This window comes from Empidonax traillii, unplaced genomic scaffold (genome assembly GCF_003031625.1).
Source record: "Empidonax traillii isolate 1590-97213 ecotype Southwest subspecies unplaced genomic scaffold, ASM303162v1 scaffold1332:size131828, whole genome shotgun sequence".
NCBI lineage: Eukaryota > Metazoa > Chordata > Aves > Passeriformes > Tyrannidae > Empidonax > Empidonax traillii.
In genome coordinates, this window is record NW_020956525.1 from 120263 (window position 1) to 125558 (window position 5296).

The 5296-nt window shown below is 39.4% G+C and overlaps 1 long non-coding RNA gene across 1 annotated transcript; it reads right to left on the reverse strand.

Annotated features, from left to right (window-relative positions):
- Positions 1 to 2713: 2713 nt before the first annotated feature.
- Positions 2714 to 4369, reverse strand: LOC114069680. The gene is made up of 3 exons (XR_003573812.1): positions 3292 to 4369; positions 3086 to 3170; positions 2714 to 2748 (listed from the first exon to the last, which is right to left on the reverse strand). It is a non-coding gene; the product is annotated as an uncharacterized LOC114069680 (long non-coding RNA).
- Positions 4370 to 5296: the final 927 nt, after the last annotated feature.

Below are 5296 nucleotides of genomic sequence, written 5' to 3' on the forward strand. Positions count from 1 at the left end.
TTCCCCTCTCTGTAAAGAATTTCTTCCTAATATCAACCTAAACCTCCCCTGGCAGAGCTTAAGACCATGTCCTCTTGTCTTACTGAGAGTTGCCTGGGAGAAGAGACCAACCCCCGCCTGGCTACAACCTCCTTTTAGGGAGTTGTAGACAGTGATGAGGTCTCCCTTGAGCCTTCTCTTCTCCAGACCAAACAACCCCAGCTCCCTCAGCCTCACCATAGGACTGGTGTTCAAGTCCCTTCACCAGCCTGGTTGCTCTTCTCTGCTCTTCTGTGCTCTTTCCCAATTGAAACAGGGATGGGCAGATAAAGTGGATAGACAAATGGAAAATAAACCTCACTGGGCTTTTTTTCTATTATTACTCCAGATGACACAGTAACAAACACAGATAAGGTACTGGACAAACAAACCTCACCTCAGATCACACCCGTGCCTTAAAGTGTGGCCATTTTTTACCACTCTATCAGCCTAAGTAGAGTTTCTCCTCACAAACCTTTCCTCACTGTCTCAAATTGTCACGGTCGTCACAACATAATGGAACAAAAAGACTGTGAAAGGGAAAATCATGGAGAGAAGAAACTCTTAGAATAATATTGGAAAGAAAAATTTTGAGTAACTCGAAATGCTTGTCTTTTAAAAATCTTTATACAAGAAAAGATGCTTTGAGAGAAGTCTTTCCCTTTCTTTTTGTATTGTTTTTTTTAGGCAGAAACTGTTGTATTTTTCTTAGTAGGCATCTGTTTTCTTCTGGGCAGATCAAAACAACCTCACCTCACACACTTGCTTTGGTCCAGTGAAACATGTGCTCAACTTTTTGTTCATATCCTCTGTGTGAGTTAAAATCAACAGATAAAACACTATTTGATGCAAACTCCTTTGTTTAGCATTATAATAACGATTTCGGTAGGATTCCCAGGCAGGATTTTTACAGCCATTTTCCCACATAAGATGGGCAATTAGACAGTATGAAAAGTGACTTTCGGTTCTCAAAGCTTCATCTCATTTGGGAGCCAATATGAGTTAGCAGCTAGTCTGGTGTAAAAGACAAGGAGCCAGAAGAGTTTAACGTTTCCGGGACGGCTGGATTACCTTGGGCTACTCACTTAATGGTCTTTACTGAAACCACCTGTAATACTGGGTGAAAACATCCCCCACTCCAAAAAAAAACCCCACTCCGGTCTCATTGAGAAACAGATGCTTAAGTCTGGTTCTCTTCTCTAAAGTAAATAAATGACAAAAAAGGGCAAGACAAATATGGCACGAAAACAAGACATTCCTTTAGGAGCTTTACAAGTCAAACTGAGATATAGCTGCAATGAAAGCCCACTCAGCAGCAATAATGCATATCCTTGAGCTAAAAGCCAGCACGAAATACGCTCTGATGTCTGCTTGATTATTAAATGCTTACTTTGAAAACTTCACTTATATCGCTAGAACCTCACTGACTTCAGGAAAAAACAGTGGGAATCCGTGGAGTAGCATCCAGTGAAGCAAAGTCTGAACTTCATGCAAATAAAAAAAACCAAACACTTTTAAGTCAAGGAATAGGCACTGCATTCTTTTTTGACACATGTGCTTACTTGAAAGCACTGGGCATTTTTATGGTACTCAATCAAAGAGAAAACAGTTGTCATAGCCATTGTTTTAATGTGGACACTAGCTCAGAAAAAAGCAATGCTATTACCATATAAAGAGTGCAGCAAATGGAAAATTAATCTGCCAGTTAAGGCACAAGAATAGAGATCAGGAACCCACCCAGGTTCCATTTCCAGATATATCGGACACTTCCTGGATGATCCACTTACCTATCATCAAATTTTGATGTTCCAGTTTCCTCAGCTACAAAATGGACAGAGCAGCATTTGTTAAAGAAGCTCTGTGCTTTGAGACTGACATGAAAAAAAGGCTTAAAAGGTCTGCACTTAAGGAGGAACTGCACATTGTTAACTGTGGCAGCCTCACTCAATTCTTCTCCTTTTCTATTAATGCATCATTCAGTTAATTTGGCATATCATCACCAACATTCTAGGAACACAATGGCACTTTCAGCAAAGCAGTGTGCTATCAAGTTATAATTCTTTTCATAATCTTAATCACAACTAAATCCTGCAGTTCTGTCACTTCACGCATCAGCAATGGAACTCGACCTTGCCACAGCACAGGGAGCCACTAATGTATCACCTCAGCATACAAAGAGCCTCTCATGGCATCAAGCCAACAAAACAGTGCATTTCTATGCCTGTACAAAGCTGGCAGGAGCAGAACAGATGCGAGAACAACCTGACAATCCCCTGCTGCTTTATTTGCACCTCAGGGTTGTTGTAGTACAATGGCTGGGGTAGGATCGAGGTCAGAAAATTTGACATTACTCAGTCCCCTGCTCTTGGAGCGCCTTTTTTTTTTTTTTTCCCCAGTCGAAAATTCCTTTTTCTGTTGTGTTATGTTGTTTGTTTTGTTTGGTTTGGGGTTTTTTATGGTGGGGGACAGAATGCATGGAATGTACCGTCTGCGTTCCTCTAACGAGACACCAGTTCCAAGCCCCTGCTGTTCCCTCATCTCACGCTCGAACACGTCAGAAAAGCCAAACCCCAAAATGCCCGGGGAGCTACTGTCATCTAACGACCAACAAGCTGAACTACAACACAGGGCCACCGGCCTTACCAGCGTGAGGAAAATCCCTACCCCCAAATGCCACAGATTTTCATTTGTTCTCGGGCTGAGAACAGCTCAGGCACCAGAAGGCTAGAGCTGGAACGGCAAAAAAAAAGGATAAAAAGTTTTTATTACTCAGGAAGAATGTCTCATACAAAATCCATCTCTTCGTGGTTTCTTTTTCCTTTACCACTAGGGGTTTTTTATATGACTTATCCTGATTTTATTTATGAATATCATTTAATTGCACCTGCACTTACTTTAAACAAAGCTGAAAATACTACAAACTACTGCTCATTCCAAAACACGTCAAAGAACAAATATTCTGCAGCAATATTAGAGATTTATGTATTTGAATGATATTTTTTCCAGCTTTGATAAAAGACAGGCTCCTCCATCCATAGTTAGACTTCTTATACATGAAGAAAAGTACCTGGTTTCTAGAAGATCCTGACTTCGTGCTTGATTTTAAATGTAAGGAAAAAAAATCGTTCCTCCCTGGTGACTTCTCTAGGTCTCTAAAATATAATAACAATAAAACAAATCAGATTGGTTGATTTAAAATTTAATTTTAAACATATTTGCTTTGCAAAACAAATCAATAATACTACAAAAGTAGTAATGTTAAGCAGTATGGACTTTCTGTTCAAGCTGCTGAAGGATTAATCTCGGTTTGCTGAAGTGTGGAACCATTTTTTGGCAAGTATCTTTTTCTGCAAGCAAGGTGGCAGTATTTCCTTCATTTCTGTTTATTTAGCCAGCTCACTTAAATGAATTATCCCAGCTGAATTTTTTTTTCATTATTTTCATCCATAAATAAAATAAGAGCTGGAGATGACAAGATGATCTCTACTAGTTCTACACATTTGAAAGACTGAGTGTTCAAATCAATTAAACTATATTCCTACAAGTTTAAACATAATCTTTCTCAGTGCAAAGCATACTTAGACAACCTTCTTAAGAATAAGGTACAAATACATTTATGATAATCTTATTTAACTAAAAGCAACTACAAAGAGATTTTTTTCCCTCATTGTTTTCTTTCAATTCCTATATTTTTCCACTAGGAGTCTCATGTGAATCACAAATAGAGGTGCAAGAATTACTTAGCAAAAAAAGAAACGAAACAGACCTCATCTTCCAAAATAGTGAAATGTGTATAAAAATTAAGAATTGATATAAATGTTATGTTAAAGTCTGAAATGTCTTAGATGTATGCTGCTATAACATGCTCTCTTTGTTAGCAAAAAGAAATGCTAGGTTATGAATAAAGATTATAGTCAGCACATTTTAGTGGTTACCAATCAGTGAAAAATCAGTCTTTGAGAAACAATACAACTATAATTCAGGATTATAAACAATCATTTAAATCAAAGTTTTCTGTTCACTGATTTGATTTATTTTCATGACTGATTTAGACCACTGCTTTAATATATGCTACTCATGTTTACTCATTCTGAGCTACAGGAAATATTTTTTTTTCGGCAAATCCTGCTGCCAGACTCCTTGCTTTTTCCAGCTGCAGTCTCACATTTACTTCTGTAAACAGGATTATGGCATTGCTCCTTTGGACATGTGGGAAGCTTCTGGCCGCCTGTCACAAGAGCCGTCCCTGTAGCCCCGCTCTGCCAAAACCTTGTCACACAAACCCGGTTCAAGGCCATGGTAGTATAAAGAAATTGTGAAAAGAGTACTTTTTCGGTACAATGGAACTAACTGTTTACATTACCTGCAGTCATATCCTCCAATTCAAACCCAGTTACTCATTTTTTATCTTTATACCACTAAAGGCATTCTTTTAAATGGATATGGCTCTGCCATCTTCCTCTCTCTTTTTTTTTTTTTTTTTTTTTTCCCCTCAGGGCCTACTTTTATATCACGGAGCACTCCAGACCCCTCATCTCACTTCATGGCTATATTAGAATCCATTAATGCATATATTGTTTCTCTGCATGTATACCAACTACCTCACAAACTTCTCCCTGTGGTCTGCTGCTCTCTTCTAATCATCAAAACCTCAGGTAACAAATCTGGGTTTGAATTCACTAAAGGTTAGATAGACTTACATCTTCCCACTTTGCAGTCAAAACTTAAGAGTCAATGGCATTATAAATATAAACTCATAAAGACAAACTCCAAATTTATCTTCAGTGTTAAGACTACCACTTTCAGCTTAGTTTGCACCAAATAAAATAAAAATGTTTGCTTATGATGTTTGTTTATGGTGTCTGCTTATCTGTTGGTTTCTACTACTCCCTCTCATACATGTTTGGAATCAATCTACTGATTGTGAACAAATATGAAAGAGGAACAGAAGTCTCTGAGATGATAAAATTCTCTAAGTATCATGGAATGAAGTTCAACAAGGCCAAGTGCCGGGTCCTGCACTTTGGCCACAACAACCCCCTGCAGCGCTCCAGGCTGGGCACAGAGTGGCTGGAGAGCAGCCAGGCAGAAAGGGACCTGGGGGTGCTGATCGACAGGAGGCTGAACATGAGCCAGCAGTGTGCCCAGGTGGCCAAGAAGGCCAATGGCATCCTGGCCTGCATCAAGAACAGTGTGGCAGCAGGAGCAGGGAAGTGATCCTTCCCCTGTACTCAGCACTGGTGAGGCCACACCTTGAGTATTGTGTTCAGCTCTGGGC